The sequence below is a fragment of the Mirounga leonina genome, unplaced genomic scaffold, assembly GCF_011800145.1.
Source record: "Mirounga leonina isolate KUSES-001 unplaced genomic scaffold, KU_Mleo_1.0 Mir_154, whole genome shotgun sequence".
NCBI classification, from domain to species: Eukaryota; Metazoa; Chordata; class Mammalia; order Carnivora; family Phocidae; genus Mirounga; species Mirounga leonina.
The window spans coordinates 31,185,322-31,211,339 of record NW_023270389.1 but is presented as its reverse complement, the minus strand read 5'-3'; the positions used below and the strand labels follow the sequence as shown (position 1 = coordinate 31,211,339).

The 26,018-nt window shown below is 37.6% G+C and overlaps 1 protein-coding gene across 3 annotated transcripts in view; it reads left to right on the top strand.

Annotated features, from left to right (window-relative positions):
- Positions 1 to 26,018, top strand: part of NEK7 (NIMA related kinase 7) — a 165,196-nt gene that overhangs the window by 35,281 nt on the left and 103,897 nt on the right. Inside the window, exon 2 of one of the 3 annotated variants that reach the window (XM_035010390.1) lies at positions 4,194 to 4,261. The exons of the other annotated variants lie outside the window; for them this stretch is intronic. The gene's annotated coding sequence lies outside the window, so the exon portion shown is untranslated. The remainder of the gene's footprint in view (positions 1 to 4,193; positions 4,262 to 26,018) is intronic. 3 annotated transcript variants of the gene reach the window in all.

The following is a 26,018-nucleotide window of genomic DNA, read 5'->3' as shown; positions in this document are numbered from 1 at the left end:
CTTCCACCCCGATGGGTGCGCCTATCTGGGTCCTGGGACCCCAGGCCTTACCGGAATCCGATGTCAGGACCAGGTCCTCACCTGCCAAGTCTCCTTGAGTCCGGCGGGAACAGCGGAGCGGGGCTGGCCCAAGGTGACTGGGGCGGGAGCGAAACAGCGCGCGCCTTCTCCCTTACCATCTCTCGTTCCGTCACTGCCCCGCCGTTGCCCCCAAACTGTGGCAACAATGGGCCAGCGCAGTTGGGTTTCCCGGTCAGGCAAGCAAATGTTACCAAACCTGGCCTGGATCACCTGATGGAAGAACCAAGTGGCACTCAGAGATCTTGGAGGATAGGAGGTTTATTTAACACCGCGGGCTCTGAGGAGAGTGATCTCCAAAGGTCTGAGCCCCGAGCACAAACAAAAGGGGCAATTTATACACTTCTTCTGCATACTGGGCACTCTCGGTGTGTGCGCGAAGCGGGGCAGGGAGAGGAACCTGGGTTGGTGCGCACGGGAAGCAGAGCCCCGGGGCAGGGGCTGGGACTCCCTTGCTGGCTGGGTCGGCCATCTTAGGACACAGATTTCCCTTATCACTTGGATATTTATAGAGCTGTTGCATTATTGTTCTAGATCATTCATAAATCTAGATGATTTGTGACTAATGGTGGACTTAAGAATTCTTAAATTTGGTTTGTGTTTAAAGTGGCTTTACCAACTTTAAAGCATGTATACACACAACACAACACAACAATGATGGCAACAGTGATAACAACAAGATTATCTTTATCTTCATTAATACAATGACAAAGCATTCTAAGCCAAAATAGAATATTGTTGGTGGTTCTGGGAGGGTCTGGGGACAAGACACTTCTGAAAGGTACTAAGAAAATTTGTATTAAAAAGAATGTCTTGATTTTTCTGTTTCCAAAATACAAACATGCATGCTAATGGAGACACTGGGTACATTAGTATAGATTTCCACCTTCCCTCTCTGAGGTGTTTCTTTTACTTAGCAGTTATTTTTCTTTTCTCAAAAGAGAAGCTTTTTTGCTTAATCTGTGTTTCAACTTCGTTATGATTGGGAATTTGTGTCCATCCGTTGAGATAAGCCAGGTTTTCTGGCAGATATTTTGTTTTAAAGAAGTGTTATCAATGATTGCCTCCTTTTGTGTGTGATCCAGATTTGTGAAACTACTTTAGACATAAATTTTTCACTTTATACCTCCCTGGGAGGGAGGGAATGAATTTCTCCCCATTCAAAATGTACCTCAGTGAAGCTTTCTTGATAGATCTATTAAAGTCTTATTCAAGTCTTGTTCTGACTTGAACTAAGAATGTCATTTCTTGAATTATAGTAGTCTAATATAAAATGTAAGAAATTTAAGAAATACCAAGTTTTGACATTGAAAGTTAACAACCACCTCTGACCGTCCATGAAATGTAACCTTTCTGTATATAACGAGTACTAGGAGCAGACAGAATACCTCCTGTCTAGAGACAGTGCTGCCCAGAATGCGGTCTTTGCTCCGGTTCTTCCCCTTGCCGATGTGTCCTGTTACTGAAAGAACCCCTTTCTTCAGTGCGCACTGCGCACTTCTTCAGTGGGAAGAGTTCCTTGATACCCCTCTACCCCACACTCTGTTATATGCTCCCTTATCACCTTGCATTTTTCGCTTGTCAGACTTACCACACCACCCATCAAAGTCAGTCTTTTTACCTAGATCACAAGGTCGTCCTTGGGGGCAGAGCTCATGTCAGTTTTGTGCGGGTTGTATGCCCAGAGTCTAGAATAGTCCATGGCATATAATAGGCCCTTAAATAATGTGGTAAGGTTGTAAATACAAAAATACTCAAATGGATTAAGTTAAAAGTTTTTGGTTAGATCTGGGTCATTGACGATGTCAGTGTCAATGAAATTGAAACACAAACTGAGTGGGCCTGAAGACAATAGAAGAAAAAGGTGGTGTGGTATGTGCATTGCCAAAAATTGGAAAAGATATATTAGGAGATTTGATCTATAATTATACTGACTTGCTTCCCATTGTGCATTTTGACCTAAAAATAAATTTACCAGGGCCTTCCTCCAAATCAGCTGTGATTGTTTTATTTTTATCTATCCTAATTTTGTGGTCATCTATGCATTAAATGTGTTAAGGTGACAGCTAAATTGCCTTCCTAACAACTAATTCTGGGTTTTTAGCATGTATGATTTTGGCTTTGCCTTACTGATTAGATTCTCCACGAAAGTTTAACACTGTGGCTGATTTTCATGTTTCCTTTCTTGGAAAACATTGCTCTCCCCATTCTCCCAGGGTATGATGGATTTAGAAGCTATTTTTGTTATTGTTTACTGCTTTGTGTAGTGACCTTTTGACGTCTCCTGGAGTGGTGGGAATAAGTTTGATACCATAGATATAACAGGAGCATGCCTCAAAGGGATTTTTTTGTTTTTAAATGTGCCTTTTCTTTTTCTTCATGTGCCCAAACTGATTTAAACGTTAAAGACTATTATTCTGAAATTTTTCTCACACTAATGAGAGTGTTGTACTGAGTACAAAACATACCTGTGAGCAACACACGTGAAGTATAGGTTAATTTATGTGTGTATTTTTTCTTGTATTCTTAAAAATTGAGACCAACGCATTCATGCTAACTCAAGTGTCACCCAGGGGAACAGCCTTAGAAAGCTGAAAGTTGTTGAATTTAGTAAGAAAACAGATACTTGCCTCATATAGTCTGAACTGCAATTGTTTTCTGCACATTTTATGATAGGTATTTAAGTCTTAACTACATATTGGTGAGGGAATAACAATGGATGAAAGGAGCCAGAGAGAGGAGAATGGTAGTATTGTTATTTGTTTCAACAGAGTTTGCATAAGAAAATTATGTGTAAATATCTAAAGCTGGGTTTTGTTAAAGGAAGGATTTACTCAGTTTGGTGATTGGTTGCTGGTCGTCTTCCAGATGTCATTTTGATTTCAGTTTCCTGAGGCTGTACCAGTGGGTGCATGCTGAAATATTGAAAGTGAAAATGAAAATCTGTAAGATCATTTTCTTTTTAAAAACATGTATACAGTATCTTTGCCCTAGCAGATGACCTTATCTCAAAGGAGTGCAGTGCAGGAAAGAGATAATCTATGCTGCAAGATTAACTAGCTGGAATATTTATGTTACTAGATCACTTTTCTAATGTTCATTGTATTTAAACTTGTGATAAATGTGTTTAGAACAGTAAAATGACTAGTGGAAATTAGTTTTACTTGTGAAAGGATAGAATTGAAATGATTTCCTTAGCTATTTGGCATGCTGTGTTTCTGCTTACTTAATTTTCTGTTTGGTAATGCATTCAGGTGATGTTAAGGCATTATCGATTGTGATGTTTGGTGAAATCAAAAATTAAATCCATCAAAGTAAATATCCTGACTTGTTGAACTTTCTCATACTTTTACAGTTTCTTTTAATGGTTTGAAATGCTGGCCTACTGTGTATAGAACAAGTTGTTACTGTGTTGGTGCTTAGTATTGTTCTTCCCGGCCATCATGCAGGTTGGCAAGGAGTACCCAGACAAGTAAATGACCAAGCACGCAAGGAGGATGTCTTGCCACAGCTCTGGAGGCCTGAAAGTAGACAGTGAGACTCAGAGATCAGAGCAAAACAGCTCATTGTAGCACAGCAAACAGCAGGAGCATCGGCATAATCACACTGATTCTCTTGCCCACAAGTCCCATGGAGTAGTAAGATGGGTCTGGATGGTTGCTGTGCTTTCACTGAGCTAGCTGGGTCACAGTGTCAGAGCCCAGGGCTAAAGGCTCAACACCATTGGAAGAAAGTGTAAGCAAGCCTGTCCCCCTAACTGGGGATCAGGCAGGGAGCAAGCAATCTCCCTGTAGTCATGCTATGGTTGCCTGCCCTACATGACTAGCTACAGATATGGCCGAAGGACAGAGGATTGGTTGGTGTACTTGTAGTTTGGTGCATTTGGTAAGGAGGATGTATAGGGGCTCTTGGGACCATGATAGATAGCCTTTTCTAATAGTCTACCGTTTGGCCCTAAACATAGGCTGAAGTCAAATTTCACATGAGTATGCCACACCGTCAGCAATTCAGATTAAATATGCTGAGACCAAATCCATTCACATGATCTCATGCAACACTTGATAAGGATGATTATCAGTTGGATGAAGCCAACCTGCAGTTTTCATCTCCATCAGGTACCACAGGATTCTGGATTCAGCCAATTGAATAAAGCCCCAGAGAGGACTGATAGGTCTTATTTCAGGTAATCATTTAACTTCCTTTCTTGTGGGATATGTGGATTGTTCCGCTGTCTAGTGGTATTAATTTATACATATTCTGTTCCGCCAAGTATAGTTTAAGGCTAGAGTGTTACCCATTGTGGCTTGTGCAAGAAGAGTTTAAACTGATCTACTGATCTTCTAGAGCTTGCATAGTCTCATTGGCGAAAACTAAGGATCAGTTGCTGACCATTTGCCGTAGGGCATGAACTCTCCTGCCAGGGAACAGTACTTGTACTGCTTTATGGAACCAGAAGTCTGTGTAACCCTAGTAGGATAGCCTAGTTGGGGCACATGTTGTCTCTAGTCCCCACAGTCCAACTTACTGCCAGGCCTCCTTTTTGGTAGCTGGAGGGCAGAGGATGAGTAATTTTTCCTTTACTGACTCAGGGTAGCCCTCATTGCTCCCAAGAATTTGCCTTGGAATTTGCAAGTCCCTGTGTCTTATCAGGATTAATGAACCACCCCTGGGCTTTCATGTGAGTCAGTTTTTGTTCTAAAGCCATTGCCACCTGCTCTTTCTTTGAGCCTGTCAGTCAGCATGATATCACGAATGTAGTGGAACCAAGTCTTTCCTGAAGGGCAAGGGCTTCTTCCACACTGCACTGGTGGAAACAGCAAGGGAATTCAGGTACCTCTGAGGCTACATAGTAAACCTGTCTTGGAACCTGCAGGTGAAGGTAAACTGATACTGATCTTATAGTATCAAAGGGATTAGGAAAGAGGCATTGGCAGAGAGAGAGAGAGAGAGAGAGAGGAAGGCATTAGCAATGGCCAAGAAGGCATACCCAGTGTCCTCAGTTTGTGCAGTTGATTCATTCACAGTCACAATATTGGGAACAACCAGAGCAACAGGGCACAACTGAACTCAGTTGCTGGCAATCCACTGTAGGCCTCCAGCTCCCATTAGTCTTTTTCACAAGGCCACACAAGGTGATTTTATTGAAATTTCACATCTCTCAAAATTCTTACTGCCTTGAGGTTTTTAATCAAAATGGTGATTTCTTTTTTTTTTTTTTTCCTTCTGGAATTCCATATTGTTTTTGTTGTGTAACATGGGAGAGGACTGCCTGACTAGGGAATCTGTTATGCACTTGTCCTACGATCCCCTCCAACAAGCACATCTTCCACGCTGAGAAAAGACCCCTTGGATTTCATGCACATTCACGGTACAACTGCAGTACGTCAGACATCAGTAGCAAGTGTACATTCAGCAATGAGAGGAGCCCCAGCAGCAGTGCACAACAAGGATCCAAATGTCCCCACCTGCATTGTTCCAGGAACTTCTACTTTTATTCTGTTTGCAACTTCAGCCAATTGAATGTGTGGCTTCTGCCCTTCAAGAGAAGCTGACGAGATACCCACTTAAGCATCAGTATCCAAAAAAGCCAGAAAAGCTTCTCTCTCCCACCCTGTCTCTTCTTCCCCTGCAGTCCTCCCTTGGGAATGGGTCTGTCTCTGGTCCCCCTTTTCTTAAAAGGCTGGTAAATCAGGGTGCAAGGGCACAAGGTTAGGTAGTGAAGGTACTGAAGGAGTAATGTGTTCTAAGGTTGCCACTTACCTCTGTAGTTTCCATGGAGAAATTTGGATCTGTAGAGGCATTTTTGGTTTCAACCAGGTGTATGCTTTGGGGCTCCCATAGTTCAGTTTCTGGACCGAATTTCTTTGGTGCTGATTCCATCCATTTCTTTCTTTCTTTTTTTTTTAAGATTTTATTTATTTGACAGAGAGAGACACAGCGAGAGAGTGAACACAAGCAGGGGGAGTGGCAGAGAGAGAAGCAGGCTTCCCGCGGAGCAGGGAGCCTGATGTGGGGCTCGATCCCAGGACTCTGGGATCATGAACTGAGCTGAAGGCAGCCGCTTAACTGACTGAGCCACCCAGGCACCCCTGATTCCATCCATTTCTTTTCAGGGGACTCCTGTTTTAACAATTATATCTACATTGTCTTCTAGCTGGGCCCTTTTGGAGGAGTTCCAAAAAATCATTGTCTGTCTCATATCTCAGCATACTACTTGCACCAAGATATTTCAGGAAGAACCCAAACCACATAGAGAATGCATGAAGTAACAAGATCCCAAAGGAAATGACTAAGTAAGCAAGCAGATTGGTTTGCCACAGCTTCATAGGTGTGAAAGTAGGCAGTGAGACTTAGCTATAAGAGCAAGACAGTTTTTAAAATACACAAACAGCTAGAGCATCCGTCCGGGTAGTGCTGGTTTTCCTGCTCCCAAGTACCATGGTGAGACGTGATGCACCTGGATGGTGGCTGTGCTTGCAGGGAGTTGAGTTGCAGCTGAGAAACATAGGACTAAGGGCTCAGCACCTTTTGTAGCAAGTAGCAACCAAACGTGTCAACGGTCACCTAGGAAATGAGCAGTTGTGCTGAAGTTACACTGTGGTTACCTTGGTCACTAGATATAGAAGGGGCTCAAGGTCAGCGCACCTTGTAGTTTGTTGTACTCAGTGAGACCATACAGGGACATGTGGGACCCATGACAGACTGGCTTCCTGACGTTATTTTTTAGGTAATATCTAAAATATAAGAATAGGTATTTTTCAAGTAACACACATATCATAGTACAGTAATCTATTACATTTAAGTTCTGCTTTCAGAGTTATTAAAATATATTCATAATTTATGTTATCGAGTCATCTGTGATGTAGGTCACGGAAGTGTCACCATCTCCATTTTGCACAAAGAAGAAAACTGATGCTCGTTGAGGTTCAGTGACATGTGGCAGGTTATATGTGTAAGTAGTGGAACCAGATCTTGGATCCATGTCTGTTGACTCTCATGTTTTCTTTTTACTACCCTGAACCAAGTTTACTTGAATGAGTAGAAAATAATCATTTGTAGATTATAAATAAGATTTGTATGCCAGTGATATTTCAGTGAAATTATTACTCTCTTGAGTCTTTTTTCAAAGTCCTAAACTAACGATTTGCTTAGGAAGTATATCAGTGTTAAAATTTAGTTTAAATGTGGCTTAATACATATTTTGAATTAAGATTTAACTGGTTCTAGTATTGCATTGGAAAAGAGAATGAAAAATGATAGACATTTACAATTTTTGTTATTTTTGTTAGTTATGATATAGTAAGTCCCTGATTGTATGAACCAACATCTTATAATTTGATTAGTTATACATAAAGCACAATTGAGAGAAAAGGTAGATTATCGGCATCTCTCAAGTTGAAAGAACTAAGGATCATTCATACTCTGAGAACTAAGGATCATTCTACTGCTGAGTAGAATATCATCATAGCAGTCAGGCTGATGTTAGGTCAGACTTTCCATTATTAATCCTTCTTTTGGTTTTTATAACTTTTGGTTGAAAATCCTTTCCAGGGAACAATTTGTATACAGATTTTCAGCCTGGGAGCAAATATCTCATGACCCACTTACAGACCTCCTTAAACATTCAGATTAATGTTAAGGGCTTTTAAGATGAAGGCTAATTTTATGTTTCAAAATATTTCAAAATATTTATTCTTTTAGAGTCAACAACTTAAAATTATTTTATTCATTCCTTGTGAGGCTGCATTGTATTTTTAGAATTATACTCAGAATAGCTACTAAGCTCTGATGATAGGCCTTTAAAAATTATAAATTGAATAGCATTTAATTGATTTTAAGAAGTTGTCAGAATGAATAAAGAATTTGTATACTAACTGATTTAAAAGTTAAAACTTTAGGTTTCAATTATTTAAAAAAAAGGGGAATCATTATTTTGTGTTTACTTAATTATTTGATTTGTATTGCTCTGCAAACAAATGTTAATTCAAGAATACAATACTGTTGGGGGTTCTCCAGAGAAACAGAACCAATAGGATACACCTACACACATGCACATATACCTCTCTCTGTATATGTGGTTATCTCAACCTATGCAACTGGCTGTATTTCTAGCTCTACACACACACACACACACACACACACATACACACACACACACGATTTATTGTAATGAATTGGTTCACATGATTATGGAGATTGGGAAGTTCTGAAATCTGTCATCTGTAGGCTGGAGGCCCAGGAAAGCTGATGGTATAGTTCTGGTCGGAGTCCAAGACCCTAGAACCAGAACCCATTTTGTGTGTTCTAGTACAAACTCTAGGGTCTGAGAACCAGGAGTGCCAGTGGTATAACTTGTAGTGTAAGTCTGAAGGCTTGAGAACTAGTAGAGCCATGGTATAAGCCCCAGTCCCAGGGCAGGAGAAAACCAGTGTTCCAGCTCAGTCATCATTCAGAAGGGGTGGATTCTTCCTTGCTCAGCCTTTTTGTTTTATTCAGGTCCTCAAAGGATTGGCTGAGGCCCACCCACATTGGGGAGGACTGTCTACTTAATTCAAGTCTACCAATTCAAACCTTAATCTCATCCAGAAACACCCTCAGAGACACACTTGGAAATAATGCTTAACCAGTATCTGGGCACCCCATGACCCAGTAAACTTGATACATGAAATTAACCATTTCCAAATACCATGAATAATTCTTTCCTATACTCTTAGTCATATTATTTCCAAAAGTGCTGGTATTATACTTGAAACAAATGAAACAGATGAAATGTTCTGATGAAAATATTCCTTGAGCATTGTTTTTTTCCCCCTGAAAATGTATAAAAAATACCCCAAATCCCTAATATCAGAATTGCCATCAAAATCCACTGTGAAAACCTGTAGTTTAGTTCATTTTAGGGTAGTCATATGGGAACCTGTTGCCAGTTTTCAGTCTGTTGTAACAAATTTAATAGACTCTTAGAGACTCCTCTAAATTTCAGCGTGCCTCCACCTTCCTAAATCTGTACCCTGTGGAGTTTTTATGCCGTTAGTTTTCTTTAATGCTTTTAGATGGCTTAAGACTTAACAAAATTCATACTTAATTGAATGTGCTGTTTTATTAAATGCTAGAATTAAAACACAGTTTTTCTAAATGAATAATTATTATCATCATTATAAATTTAGAAATTTAGTCTTTTTCTTCCTGGAAATATTTTTTGTTGTTCTTTAATTCCACCATCTATTAGGAGGTTGGTCCAAGAAGAGAAGGATGATAATTTTTATTTCATTGGCAACAAGTGGAACTTATTAGAGTATTGACTTTTCTAAGCCCGCAGAAGGATTTTGCTGTGTTTTCTATTAGGTAAATAGTAAAGGGGTAGTCGTAGATTTTATATAGTATTTTCTTTGGTGCATTAGCTGTTACTTTCTTTGATGTATCTCACAGTATCACTTTTATATTTTTAAAGTGTTTTGAAACACCAACTGAGATCAACATTCAAGTTTGCAAGTCATTTTTATTTTAACTTGGTGGATTAGGAGCCCTCAAACTGGGAACCTAACCCGTGAAGCAGTCCCAAGCTGTTACTCTCCTCTGGGGTTGGTGGGGTGGGTAGGGGCTGGCAAAAGCCAATGCTTTTTCCAACAGTTGCTGTTATAAACATTGTTGCCCTAAACATTCTTGTGTATATCTTTTGTGCCCATGTGGGAGTTTCTTTGGAATATATTACCCAGAAGGGGAATTGGGGGGTCATGGGGACATTGCCCTCCACTTAACAGTATATGAGTTCCAGTTGCTCCATAGCTTGGTTTTATTTTGCCAGAATGTAAAGTTTTTAGCCTGATGGTGGATCCAAAATGGTATTCTATTGTTAATTTAATTTGCGTATCCTTGATTTGTACTGAGATTGAATATTTTTTCAAATGCTCTTTGGAAAATTACCTTTCTATGTCTTTTGCCAGTCTTGAAAAAATTGGGTTATCTTTTGTTTATTGAATTCCTTACAAATCCTAGATGCTAATTCTAAGTTGGTTGTATATATTACGAGTCTTTTTTTTTTTTTTTTTTCCTGGTCTGTGACTTCTTTTTGCACTTTTTTGGTTGTATTTTTTGATGAATAGACTGGATTTATCAGTGTCTAATGGTCGTACCTTTTATCCTGAAGTATATTTCTTTCTAATTTGATGCCATGAAGACAATTGTCTGTTTTCTTCAAAAAAATTTAAAGTTTTAATTTTGACATTTAGGTCTTTATTCCCCTGCAAGGTGATAATTCTTATGTATGTAGCATGTAGGTGTATTTTTTTCTTATTTACAATAATTGATAACCATTTGTCTCCATACCACTTACTGAATGGTCTGTATTTCTTTCACTTAAAGTGTAATGCCTGTTTTGTCAGACACAAAGTTTTCATACATGAGCAGTTGTGTTTCTGGGCTATTTTTCTGTTCCATTGGTCTTGTTTTTTCCTGCTTCAGTGGTACTTTCAATGAGTCTTGACATCTGTTTGGAAAAGGCCTTTTACTTTGGTGGTATTTTTCCAAAAATCTCTTGGCTATTTTTGGTTTCTTTTTCTTTCATATTTTAGAATTAGTTTTGTAGACATACAAGCACACACATGTTTTTTAGGAAACTGTCCATTTCATCTAAGGCTTTTACATTTATTGACATAAATAATTCTTCTTACTATTGCTTGTATTCTTCTCTCCTTCTCCCCACATTTCTTATTCTACTGGATTTGTAGTTATGCCCCCTGAGAGTCTTCTTATTTATCTTTGCATTCTTTTTTCTTGATCAATCTTGCCATAAGTTTGTCTTTCTTAATTTTTTTTTTTTTTAAGATTCAGCTTTTAGTTTTGTGGAGTTTTATAGTCTTTATTTTCTATTTATTTTTGCTCTTATTGTTACCACTTGGTAATTAATAATAATCATTTGTGATTGGATGTGGGGGAGACAGGGTTGAATGAAAGATACTCCAGGTTCCATCATAGTGACCAGGTGGATGGTAGTGTTTATCAGTTGAAGTAGAAAATAGTTGGAGGCAGTTTGTGGGGGAAGATGTTTAGCTCACTTTTGGATATGGAGTTTGTGGTGTCTATAGGAAATCCAGGTGGAGCTGTTTATAGGAGAGGCTGGGCCTGAGATAGTGATTTGCTATTTGCTATTGGTAAAGATAGTCAGTGGAGAGTAGTGGGAAGAAGGAAAGACACAATGATTGGAGGTCAGTGGGAAGCCTTCTTGGCTCTGGTAATACCGTCACCATCCCTATTTCTATTCAACTTAAAGGCCTCTGTGCTTCCAGGAGCACTTGTGCATACATTTGTAATAATTGACATGTTTGTATGTCTCACTAGACTGAAAGGACAGGGCATCTTGACCTCCTCATAGGACCTAGTGCGGTCAAAGCATTGGATATGTGTTTGTGGAATTGACCCTATTGACTGTCCTTGAGTTTGGTCGTGTATACATGATTTAACAGGAATGTGTTATGGATGCTTATTCTAGAGGATTCGAGACAGTTACCAGTTTTAACCACTAAAAATATTTCCCTTATTGTTGTAAACTGAAAGAGGGCAAGGATTGACTTTTTAAAATCAAATTTTAATTTGATTTTTAAATTTAACCTGAATATGAGTATTTTTTATTTGAAGAAGACATTTATTAATATACCATATTTAAGGAGGAAAAGTAATTTTTCAGTTATCAGAGATACTTCTTTTAATGAAAAGGTATCTACTGATGTATCTTCTGTTACTGCTTGTTTCCAGAAGGATTTATCTTCCCAGATTTAGGTCTTAATGTGAAGATTAAAAGTTAATAACTTGCCAATTAAAAATACTCCAGACTCTTATGCACCCCCATATTCTAGGAAAATTGGGAGAAGTTTAATATTATTAATTCTAAAGCTTAATGCTTCTGAAACAGCTCAAGGGCATTATTGTTCACAAGATAGTGTGTAAAAAGCTATCCTTAAAAGTCAGGAAAGGGTCATATAAGTTTATTGAGTACAACAATCAAGTAAGAAAAATGACAAGAGAACAGAATGCTTGGATGATTTATCTTCTTGATTTTTTACAAATTATAGCTATCTTTGAAACAAGCATTTATATGTGGAAAATCTATGTATTTACAGTTTGGAATAAGCTTTCCTAGAAAAATTATCCAGTTTTATGCTTTGGAGACGGACCTAGTTTTGAATCTCTGTTACTTATTCACTAGCTGTGTGACAAATCTGTTAGGAATCCATTTAGCTTCAAGTAACAACAATGGCACACACAAAAAAGGGGGTTTATTTTTCTTAGATAATGAGAAATCTGGAAGTGTAGATGGCTGCTGGCTTTGGTGTAATGTTCATCGAGGTCAGGGCTGGTATCTCTCTGATTCTTTGTCTTTCTCATGGAACAACATGGCTGCTTGAGCGTGAGGCATCACATCCACATTGCAGGCAGGGAGAAAGGGGGAAGGACAGAAACAGCACTCATGTATCTCTATCTCTATATCTACATAGTAAGGCAGATACCATATTAATTAAAACTATTCTTTTAGAAATGTTAATTGTCAGGAAAACAACCTTCAATTACACATTAAGTGACAAAATATGACAAATACAATCAAATTGTGAAAATTTCTATTTATGCTTGTATAATAAATTGATACACTTAATCACTGCATACATTGAAAACAAAAGTAGATATCATTTGTAGTTACTAAATGTCAAGCACTGGACTCAGTGCCTTAAATGCATTATTCATGTATTCTCATAATGATCTTCATTTATTAATTCTGAATGAATACATTCATAAGATACTGTTCTAGATGTGAAAGATTTAATAATACATGAAAAATCCAAGTCCCACCTAGTGGGTGCTACTGCTATCCCCAAGAGGACACTGAGGCTTATTCAGGTTAGCTCTGGCACCCATGGTCACTGAGGCAGACACCACAGACTGACCAACCCCACATCCATTCCCACCCTCTCCCTTGCATACTTCTGCCACAGATGCTAAAAAGCAAATTAGTCATCTCCCAGCCTATATTTCAGCTAAGATTGATCATGTGACCTAGTTTTCCAAACATAAGCTAAATTTCTTGTCAAACCACCCCCCCTGCCCTTCCAAAATATCAGCAAAAGACTTGTTCCAGTGAAAGCTGGGAAGGAAACAGGACTGGGCAGAAGGAGCTGAATTGCAGTGTGGTTTGCAACAAAGGCTTCAGCCAGTCCCATGGGACCATTCAGGAGCTAGCATAGCCCTTCAGGATTGTCTCAGATTGATGCAAGGGGTCTGGATCTTTGTACCCTCACAGTGACCAGTCATTGGATGCAGCTGCCTAGAGAGGGACTCAGCTGTGAGCCCCGAGCAGCCATTACTCCCTGCAGCTTGGAGAACGAGTGCCTCTGTCCTCAAAAGCTCTCTGGAGGGCACACCACAGCATCCACTGCAGATGCTGGATATCGATTTTTCAGACTTTGTTCTTTTCCAGTGCATGCACTTAATGCTATTAATTAGTTATTGGGCAGTTTAACTCTTTCCAACACATGCTATTTAGTTTTTTGGTCTGCTTGTTCTGTTTGTTGCTTGGAGAGATATTTTAAAACCTGTAACTCTTGATTGTAGAATTGTCTTTTTTCCTTTTAGTTCTTTTAGTTTCTGCTTTATAGTTTTAGGCGGTGTTATTTAAATGTAGAATTGTTGTGTCTTATTGTCTTATTGTATCTTTTATTTTTATGAAATATTCCTTATTTTTAACAATGCCTTTTGTCTTAACTACTTTGTCTAATATAAAGTTAGTTACACTAGCTTTCTTTGGGCCAGTGTTCACATAGTATTTCTTTTACATTCTTGGAAAATATCTTCCTGTGTTCCACTATGTAAGACATATCTTAGAAGCATTTAGAATTTTAAAAAATCTGATCATTTTTGTCTTATAATTGGAGCTTATAGTTCATTTACATTTAATGTCATTACTGATAGATTTGGACTTAAGCCTATTATTTATTTTTAGCTGTTCAGTTCTTTGTTCCTATTTTGCCCTCCTGTTTTGCTTTCCTTTTTTAATCGTTCCTATTTTGTCGTTGTTATTCTACCCCCTGCCCTGTTACCTTGCTAGTTATATATTCTTTCACTATTCTATTAGTGAACACCCTGGAGATTGCCACACATCTTTGATCTGTTTGAGCCAGCGTTAAATCAGTACTTTTGTTTGTTTCTGTCGTGGATAGTACATTTGTCTCTTTTTATAAATTTCTGTTTTTGGGTGAAATTCTCCTTATTTCCAGCTAATCTATAGAACATATTAATCAAAATTATTTTAAAGTTCGTCTCTCATGGTTCTAAAATCTGGTTCACTTTGTAGACTGTTTCTGTTGTCTGCTCCCCCTACCCCACCCTTTTTTTAGGTTCTATGTATGATTTCTTGGCTAGCCTGGTGATTTTTTTTTTAATTGCATGTCAGATGTGTATGAAAACTTGTAGAGACTCTGAATGGTGTCACCATCTCCAGAGAAGATTCAGTTTTTTTCCTGGTGGGCATACCGCCTTTTATCTTAATCAAGGGGAGGCTGGTCTATCTTAGAGGTCTTGGCTGAATGTCTAGGGTGTTTACCCAGACCTCCGCTCCTTCATGCTTTCTGTTCCCACTCTGTTCAGGTGGGAATTCCCCAGCACCACGAGTCTGCCAGAATCTCTGCTTTGCTTTTTATCTTGTCAACTGCTTTCTCTTTGGTTTCTTGAATTATTTGTGATAATAGACTAGCTGGGTGCCTTCCCCCGATTTTGTACTTAGTCATATTGGGTTGTTGGGATCCATAGAATTTTTGATAGTGATGCTTGTGGTATGTGATGCATGGGGTATGTTCCATATATAATTTTATTAATTTGTGGATTTTTTAGTGGGAGAGGGTTATATTTGTGTGCATTGTGGTAAGGAGGGAATAACAGAAGTGTAAATTAATGAGCCCCACTGGAAATCATTCCATGGGGCATATCTAAATTTATGAAGTATTTAGGATAACCACAAAATATTTTATTCTTACATCAGTATGAATTTAATAGGTCTGTCTTTTGTTTTATAGCAACTCATTTTATTAATTCCATTTGAAAAACCAGGAATTTATGTTGGAAATGGGCAAGCCCTAAGCTCAGTACAGAGGGTTTCAGATAACAAGGATCCATACAGTATTTCTGAGGCCCCAGAATTTCATTGGGCCAAAATGTAACAAACGTTACTTCAGAATAAAGGTTGACAAACTGTGGCCTATGGGCCAAATGTGGCCACTACCTTTTTTTGTTAATAGAGTTGTACTGGAACACAGCCAGTCCTCTTCCTTTGTATATTCTCTGTGGCTGCTTTGCCGTTATGGAGTTGAGTGAGTGCAGCAGAGATTGTATGGCCTTGAAGCCTAAGATGTTTACCATCTGGCCCTTTATACAAAAAGTTTGTTGATCTCTGTTTTAGATGATCAAACTTAAGAGATTCAGTTCTTTTTATAGAATCCATCATTAATATTCTAAGGAATCGGCTATAGCTTAAAAAATGCATTTTTTTCTCTGTCTTCTCTCTTGTTGTCCTCACTTGATTTTTAAAATTGCTTTTCTACTCCCATTTCTTCTCTCTCTGGAACCTCACTCTGTTGATGGTGTGTCGGGAGAATGCAGGTGACACTGAGAGACATTCAGCATTTCTGCACTGGAGATGTGTTAAGTGTCGAGGAAGCAGTAAGGGGTGGGAGGTGTGCCTTGCCACACAGTGACCATTAACAAGAAACACTTGAAAAGTCACATTTAAGCTTTATTTCAAAATAGGTCATATATTGCAACTGGTTTGAGACAAACTGTGGTTCAAAGCCATCAGAATTGGGGAGCCCTTTGTTCAGCAAAAGGCTTTTTATAAACTCTGTGGCAATCACAAAGAACACAGCAGTTTGGATTTAGCACGAAGCTAAAATTTCATGTCTGAGGACAGTTTATTACAATCATTCATCTTAGGGCATCCAGTCTGCTGACTCTTTTTGGCCGTACCTAAAGAGTCAGAGGTACTTCAGCCACGTATCTTTCCAAACCAGAAATAACTCATTCGTGGCCGCAGCAGCACGAATTGCTTCCACGTTAGTTACACCGGCTGAGGATTTCAGTGCTCACAGGCATCAATCATCATATTAGAGTTTTAGTGCCGTTGTAGGTGTTGTCAGGAATATGAAAAAAATGTGACCCAGTCTTTGTTCACAAGGATGACTGGAGAGGGATGGTCTGGCGCTCTCCTCTCTTTTAGCAATCCCCTGTCAATCATTGAGTCACTCGCCCCAGCCCTCAGTGTGGAAACTTACTCCTCTGGAAGGTGTTATTTTTGGGTTGGAGTGTTTGTGCGCACAGCCTCAGAAGCAGGCGGTGCTCAGCTCCCATGCTCTTCCTTCCATTTGCACTGCGTGGGCTCCCCAGGAGTCCCTGAAATGGCAGGGTTCCTGCTGTGCCCTCCGAGCTCCCCCTCATCCAAACAACTCTCAGGTCAGGGATGAGGAGGCTCAAGAAAAACAAAACAAAACAAAAATTTGTTGGTAAAAAAGCCTTCTCGATACTTCTTCTTTTTCTTAAGCTAGAACTGACAAATTGGAATTACAAGTGCTTTTAAAATAAAATACTTAAGATGAAATTTTCCAAACTCTCACATGGCATTTGTAACCCTTTTCCCCTCCTGCCAGTAATTTCTGAAGTCTGTTAATCTTTGCAATTAGAATTATTATATAAAATTGAAGGGGATTGAAATAGAGGATGTATCACATCCCTTTAGATTCTGCAATGCTGAGATTTGGGATAGAGTGTCCATTATTACAGGTCTTGTTCACTTAGGTCTGCACCTCATGAGCCTGGTGCTTGAAACCCTCTTCCTGGGGCATCAGTTACACTTGCAGATTTTTGGGGGGAAAATGTTTTATATAACGAAGAGGGGAATGAAAACTGTTCCTCATCTTTTAAAAAGAGAAAGTAGACTCTGAATGGATTTCTCCTTTACGTGGACTTCTAGCCACATTCCCAACTTCCAGGAGTAGGCTTTGTCCTCCAGCTCATGGAAAAGTTTGAGAATCAGTGTTTTAGACAAACACTTAAGAACTCTGTTTCTTTAACGCCCAAGAGAAGCAAGGATTTCTGTCTGTGGGACATTGCTAACTCTACGAAAGAAGGGAACATGATCCTGTTGTTGACTCAAGTCAGTTTTACTGGATTTTGGAGGGCAAAACCCCTGTTTTTAAAGGGGGGATTGAAAGGGGTAGGTAAGTAACATTATGTATAGGAAAACACTTCCTAATCAGTAAAATACTATGGCAAGAACAGTAGTGGCAGAAATAATAGAAGAATGCCTAAAGCAGGGGCTGCTAATAACAAGAGCTCGGAAAAGAGGCATTAGTTTAATCCGTGGGTCAGAAAGTGACAGAGGTTGAATTTGTTTTTGCGTAGATCCTTTTCAGAAGAGTAGTAGTCTTTATATTTTGATGATACAATAGAGAACTCTAGTGATGAGAGCATGTCTTAATATTTATTTTTTGCTGTGCTGTAATGTACTTTGGCACATGTCTCTTAAACTGGCAAATATTAAGATGCTTAATTTTTTTTTTTAAGTTCAGTAGCTTAGACCTATATCTTTATTATTTTAAAAATAAGCTCATGTATAGATATTGTCTGAAATAGCTGTTCCAATGTTCTAATTTGGGGAGTAAATCAGTTTATATATGAATTTGAAACTAGTGGAGGACTTCAGATCAGTTTTAAAAAAGGAGGAGGAGATATTCACAAGAGACTTCTGTATATGCCTGAGGTGTTTGCGTTCTGCCTCAGTTTTCCTTTTTTAAAAATACGTAACAACATATGAGAATAACAGTATTGACAACAGCAGGAACCCATTGGGATCGTCCAGAACTCCTGCTGCAGCTGCTGTTCCCCTTTTCTCCTCCTTCCACTAAGTTACCAGTCAGTGCCTTCAATAAAAACACTGTTGCTTGTTTCTGTTTGGATCCGGTTTAGACTCAGAAAGAAGTTGAGCATGAGCCGCTTCCTTCATGTGCTTTGCCTGAGTCTGAAACAGCCTTATCTGCGGGGCCAATGCAGGGGGCAGTTTGGCAGCCGTCGCTCATCGTTTTCAGCCACAGTGACACTGCTGGACACAAAGAGCTAAACTGCATATTGACTGAACCCACTACCTGTTACATTCAAACACTGTGTAGTTCTCAAATCTAGTTGTGCATCACCATTATCTGCCATTTTATTTATTTGGTTTTTAACGGAGAAGTATAGGTTTCACTCAAGACCTGTCCAGTCAGAATCAGAGGATGGGATTGGGTGGGTGGGGGTGGGGTGGGCAAGCAGCCAAATAAAAAAACTCATAAGCCTCCACACATGATCCTGATGGCCAACCAGGGTTGGCTGATTCATAGCATGTACTCAAGATTAATTTTATTCAAAATCATATATTAGAAAATAACTAATATTTAGGTTTAAATAATTATTTACTATGGGAAAAATATATTAATGCATAATTAAGAAATGAAGGGAAAGTATTTATTCAGCCTCCCCTGCACATTTTGTTTTGGCTTGCTCCTATGTATCCTTAGGTATGGTCTCTATTTAATAGTGATATATGGAGTCTATTTCTTACTAGGTTTGCTGAACTAGAGAAACAGTAAGAACAAGTAAAAAGATAAGTAAAAAGGTGGCTTACTAGCAATGTCCACAATAGCCAAACTGTGGAAAGAGCCAAGCGGTCCATCGACAGATGAATGGATAAAGAAGAGGTGGTATATATATACAATGGAATATTATGCAGCCATCAAAAGGAATGAGATCTTGCCATTTGCAACGACGTGGATGGAACTGGAGGGTATTATGCTGAGCGAAATAAGTCAATCAGAGAAAGACATATATCATATGATCTAACTGATATGAGGAATTCTTAATCTCAGGAAATAAACTGAGGGTTGCTGGAGTGGTGGGGGGTGGGAGGGATGGGGTGGCTGGGTGATAGACATTGGGGAGGGTATGTGCTATGGTGAGCGCTGTGAATTGTGTAAGACTGTTGAATCACAGACCTGTACCTCTGAAACAAATAATGCAATATATGTTAAAAAAAAAAAAAAGAAGATAGCAGGAGGGGAAGAATGAAGGGGGGGAAATTGGAGGGGAAGACGAACCATGAGAGACTATGGACTCTGAGAAACAAACTGAGGGTTCTAGAGGGGAGGGGGGTGGGAGGATGGGTTAGCCTGGTGATGGGTATTAAAGAGGGCATGTTCTGCATGAGCAGTGGGTGTTACACATAAACAATGAATCATGGAACACTGCATCAAAAACTAATGATGTAATGTATGATGATTAACATAACAAAATTTTTTTTTAAAAAGGTGGCTTACTATTATGTAGTATCTCTTTTTCTTAAAGAGACATTTAATTATTATTATTTTTTTATGTTAAGAGTATGAAACACTGAAGTTTCAAGGAGGAAGAAAGTGCCACTTCTTTTCCATATTATTTTATAATGAGTTTAGGGGAAAGGAGGAGGGTGTGGAGAGAGTAAAATTTTGAGACCTTAGTAAGTGCCATGTATTACTATTTTACAAGTATAGGATTTTGGATTTGCTAAAGCAAACCAAAAAATTACCTGTATATTTTTAAAGACATCCACTTTTTGGCATTTTTGGGTTCTAATAATGTGATCCACTACCTTTTACAGTTTAAGTAAAAAATGTAACTTTAATCTTAGAATTAAGTCTCAGAATTAAAGAATGCAGAATCAAAATATTAGGTAATAGTTTAATTAATTAATTAAATTCACTGGGAATTGAGTTACAGTAAAGCCACAACACTGATTTCAGTAAGTCAGTGGATATGGGAAGCGATTAGTTGACTGATGTGTGCTCATTTAGTTTTTGAGTTGGTGGTCCCTTGATTAATCTGAGGATTCTGTTTTATGTGGTACAAAGCTTCATATCTGAGACTTTTAACACATCAATATATATTAAGGAGGAAGATAAAATTGAACCAGCAGGTGTCAGCAGGAACCATAATAAAAATATTAGTCCTGCTTATCTCAACCTTTATTTTGTTACTTCAGGGATGCTTCAATGTCAATCAACTTTCAAATGATATTTCATTGGATACTAATTTGCATTTTAATGTGGAATCCTTCTTTCAACTCTTTTAGGGAACATGCCTAAAGTATAGCCACAGCTCCAAAAAGATTTAGTTCGAAGAAAAAGATGTTTGCCAAGTGCTATGAACTTTTCCTCATTTCAGTGTCTAAAAAAAACATTACACACAAATTATCCCAAATCAAAAAAGCTTATCTTTTAACAGTTCACACATTTCTCTGGTTATCTGCATTCTACTTTTTTCAATATTCCATTCCTACTGACCAGTTAACCATATGCATTTTATAGGACTAGGAGTAGGAATTCAAACAGCTGTCCTCATAATGGCCTTAATTTTGCAATGAAAATACAGCATTTTTATTCTTCCAGCATACAGTTAGCTATTTTATTTTAGACCTATTCTAATTATTGAATAGTCAGGGGAAGTAATGTTTATTTTTTCACAAAATTGAAAGATTTATTACACTTCTTGGTTTACTATAATTTTTATTAGAAATCCTATCTCTTATTTCCTTCCTCTTCACTTGATGACTTGACAAAAATACAAATCCAGTAGACAAATACAATATCCAGTATTTTGTAATAATCTTACTAGAGTAATAATGAAAGAATGAGTAAGGAGAACATCATTGAGACCATAAGGAAGGTACGTGAGATGCAAGATGATCTGAGGTGCTGTCATTTTCCTATTCCTTGTCCTACCAAATAGACGTATTTCACATGCATACTTAACTTACTAAAATCTAGTATTATCCAGCAATCCCATTCCTAGATATTTACCCATGTGAAATGGAAACTTATGTGTGAACCTGTATGCAAATGTTTATAGTGACTTTATTTGTAATTGTTCAAAACTGGAAACAACTCAGATGTACCTCAACTGGAGAGTGAATCAATAAACTGTGGTACATCCATGCAGTGGAGTAGTACTCAGCAATATAAACAAACAAGCTGCATGCAGCAGCATAGATGGGTCTCAAGTACATCATGCTAAGTGAGAGAAGCCAGACTCAAAAGGCTATATTCTATATGGCTCTCATTTATATGCTATCCTAGAAAAGGAAGAACTATAGGGATAGAATACAGATCAGTAGTTGCAGGAATTGGAGGAGGATTTGACTATAAAGGGATGCAAGGGAATTGTATGGGCTGATGGAACTGTTCTAATTTTGAATCTGGTGGTAGTTACATGACTACCATTGTCAAAACTTAGAGAAATTGCACGTGAAAAGTGGCAGTTTTACTGTATATAAATTATACCACAAAAAAGAAGTGCCAAAATAACATTTAAAAAGATCTGTAGACTAGAAAAATAAATTAAGGATAAGGATAATGCTAATTTGTACTTTTCCTTGTCCCAGACTTTTTTTTTTTTTTTTTTTTTTAAGAGCGGGAGAGAGAGAGGAGGGGGACAGAGGGACAGGGAGAGAGAGAATCTTAAGGAGGCTCTGTGTCCACCATGGAGCTCAATGCGGGGCTCGATCTCACAACCCTGAGATCATGACATGAGCTAAAATCAAGAGTCAGACATACTTAACTGACTGAGCCACCCAGCCGCCCTGTCCCAGACATTCTAATAGGAATCTTAGAACACTTGTAACTCCATTTAGCCCTTCTATTTATATATCGATTTTAAAGTTTTCACTTCTAGATTTAACTCTATAATCCCTTTCATTTGTTGTTTCATGAGGATAATATTTAAATTTGCCCCGTTGCCTTTATCCCTTATTCCTTCAGCCTTTTATCGGAGATCATTTTCATTCTGCCCCCTATTGTTTCTGCTGATTTTTATTCATGTGGTCTTGTTTGCTTGAGCACCTGGTTATTTTTTGTTATGTGTTGGATATTAATATGTGCAGAATTGTTTGTAGAAATAATTTGAAGGCTAAGATACTTTCTCCAGAATGTATTTTTATTTGTTTCTGCAAGGTGCCTGGGGATACTAACTCTCAGAGATCACTTCAATTCAATTTCAGGATTGCAGATGATTTAATGATGAGGTTTGTGTACTAGGGTTAAGGCTTTCAAGGTCCCAACCCAAATGTGGTGAACACCTCCCTTTGTGGAGCCATGGACTACAATTTCTGTTTCTCAGCCAAGAGGCTGAAGATATACGGTACAAGATCTCAGCATCATAAGCACCCCTTCACAATCAGTATAACACTTAGGTGGAAAAAAAACACTTCGATGTTGTACTCACTTCTGGTTTTCTTCATCCCTCAGATACTGGTCTTTTAATTCTTTACTACTTCCATAACTTTATGATGTATTAAAGAAGATTAAAAAATATTTATTTTGTGTAACTAATTGTTTTCAGAGGGAAGTTTAGTCTGAATTATCATTTTGCCATTATGAAAGCAAAGATTGCCCATATCCTTTTTCATACCCATATGGGTATACAAATGTGCTTTTCTATTTGTTTGTTCGTTTATTTAAAGAATATTTATTTGAAAGGGGGGATAGAGAGAGTGCATGCACGCATGAGTAGGGGAGAGGGGCAGAGGGAGAGAGAGAGAGAAGAAGACTCCCTGCTGAGATGGACCCCCCCTAACCCCCACAACTCAGAGCTTGATCCCAGGACCCCAAGATCATGAGCTGAGCCGAAGTCAGACGCTTAACTGACTGAGCCATCCAAGCACCCCCAAACGTGCTTTTCTTAAAAACAGTGTTGAGATAATTTTATACATTTTATTATACATTTATTATATATATATACAAAAACAATGTTAAGATAATTTTATATACATTTATTATTATTATTACATATATTTTATTATTAAGATAATTTTATACATTTTATTTTATACATTTTATACTTTTTTTATAAACAGTGTTGATAATTTTATCATTTTATTATATTTTATACATTTATTATATTGCAATTTTTTATTTGTATATTATGAATTCCTATTAGAATCATAGGCAAATACATATTTTCTTAATGTTTAACTCTGTGCCAGTCACTGTGGGAGTACAGTGATATATAAAATAGACAATTTCCTATATTTGTTTATTTGTTTGTTTATTATAAAGATTTTATTTATTTATTTGACAGAGAGAGAGAAAGCGAGCACAGCAGGGAGAGTGGGAGAAGGAGAAGCAGGCTCCCGATGAGCAGGGAGCCTGATGAGGGGCTTGATCCCAGGACACTGGGATCATGACCTGAGCCAAAGGCAGTTGCTTAACCAACTGAGCCACCCAGGCACCCCTTTCCTACCATTATTTAGTTTATATTTTGGCAAGATAGAAAGCTTAGTTACCAATTAACTAATTGGTAGTGATAAGAAAAGTATCCTTTGAGTACCTATAATATGGGTACATTTTTTTTTTAAGATTTTATTTGAGAGACAGTGAGAGAGCACAAGTGGGGGGAGGGGTAGAGGGAGAGGAAGAAGCAGACTCCCCACTGAGTGGGGAGACTGACTCAGGGCTCAATCCCAGGACCCCGGGATCATGATCTGAGCCAAAGGCAGATGCTTTACTGACTGAGCCACTCAGGCACCCCTATACTGGGTACATCTTTAAATATCATTAAAAAATTTCAATAAACATTTTGTAAGTCTAGTGTTCTATTTTACATATGCACTACAATTTATCTAGCCATTTTTATATTGTTGGATCTTTACATTGTTTTTAATTTTCCTCTATGATAAGTGCTTTTCTAATATACATTCTTGAATGTAATCCAAAATTCAGTCACTGATTAATGTCTTTAGGATAGATTTGTGGGATTCAGAGTACTGAGTGAAAATGTATGAAAGATTCTTAATGTTTGTTATATTATTTTCTAGGAAGGTTATTACACTCATATAAGCATTACATATAATTTAAAAATACATGTCATTTTGATAGGCTATCAATTTTATATTTCATTGTTGCTTAAATTTGTATTTCTTTATCAGTGATTTTCAAAATGTTTTGTTTATTTGTAATGTACATTTCTTTGTGCCTATTAGACTGTTAACAGAATTAAGACAGAACACTCTGCTTTCTGAGGAGACTGTAGGGTTAGATTTAAACTGGAATTAGATCTTCTACTTCTTTCCCAGTGCTGTGACTTTATTATTTTATACTTGGAATGCCATTTTTAACTTGTTCCTTTGTTGAGAATACTCAAGTGTTTTGTAACAAGTAGCAGGAAATAGCTTTAAGAGTTTAATAACACAGAAAAGTAAGTATTAGATAAGAAACAATATGGTTGATCATTGTTACAAAAGGATGAAATATGAAATTCCTGTACACAGATCTCTTTCACAGATTGTGTAGTTTTAAATCTCCTTGGAATGTTGGGCCATTCCAGAAAACAAACCATTTTGATTTATGATATATGTTTACACATGTATTTATTTTTCATTAGTTTGAGATATTTAGTATTTAAAGGAACTTTTTTGGTAGCAAAACTAGTGTAAATAATATTTTAAGAGACTATCTTAGGACAAGTTTACAGAAAAAGTGAGTTTCCAAAATTGAGAAATAATAAATTATTGAAGTATAGTAATGGCTGAAGAGTTCATTAAGTAACATATTTTCTGGTAGTAATACAGCAGTTCTAATTAAAAGACACGTGAAGTTTTGTGATAAAGGTATGTATCTGCTTTTTTTTGTTAACACTGATATAGATAATTTAATGTTCTTTTTTTTTTTTTTTAAAGATTTTATTTATTTATTTGACAGAGAAAGACACAGCGAGAGAGGGAACACAGCAGGGGGAGTGGGAGAGGGAGAAGCAGACTCCCTGCCGAGCAGGGAGCCCGATGCGGGACTCGATCCAGGGACTCCAGGATCATGACCTGAGCCGAAGGCAGTCGCTTAACCAACTGAGCCACCCAGGCGCCCTTAATGTTCTTTTTTATATTGTATCTTTCAGTTTGTTTTTTGAACTTTTAATTTTTATATAATTTCAGATTTACAGAAAAATTATAAAAATAGAACAAAGAATTTCCATATAATCTTCATCTTGATTCCCCCAATGTTAAGATTTAATTACATTTGTTTTGTTGCATATATATATATAACAATATAAAAAATATAAAAATGAGACATTTGAGATCAGTTGTAGGCATGATGCCCTGTTACCCCTAAGTACCTCATTGTGTATTTTTTTAAAACAAGGACATTCACTCACATATCTACTGTAAAATTTAAAAATCAGGATACTAACACTGTTATAGTATTACTACTACTATACAGAACTTATTGAAATTTCATTGTTTAGATTGTCCCAATAATGTGCTTTTATAGGAATTGAAAATCTTGGATTTTGTTTTGCATTCACTTGTGTCTCTTCGGCCTCTTCGAGTCTGGAACAGTTTTTCAGTGCTTCTCTGCCTAGAACATAGACAGTTTGAGAGTACATGCCAGTTACTTTATAGGTATACTTGATTTAGGTTTATTTGGTATTACCTTACATTTAAATTCAAGGTTTGCATTTTTGGCAGGAATATCACAGAAGTTATGTTTTCTTCTAAGTGCATCATATTTGGAAACACATGATGTCTGTATGTTCCATTATTGGTGATGTTAGGTTCTCTACTATAGAATTATTCTTTATCCTTTTGTAATTACTATTTTTTTATAATTGTGTGTGTCTGGTGGGGGTTTAGATACTTTCAGACGCTGAAAATAACTTGTTCCTCTAGTTTAGGATCCATTGATGACTCTTACCTGAGTCAGCTATTTCCCTGATCACTGGCAAATAGTGATTTTTTTAAATTTATCATTCTTTCCATCTTTCTCTATGAGGTAACATCTTGTAAGGAATAGCTTCCCACTTTTCACATTTATTAATTTATATCTTTATGGATTCACAGATTCTTACTTTAT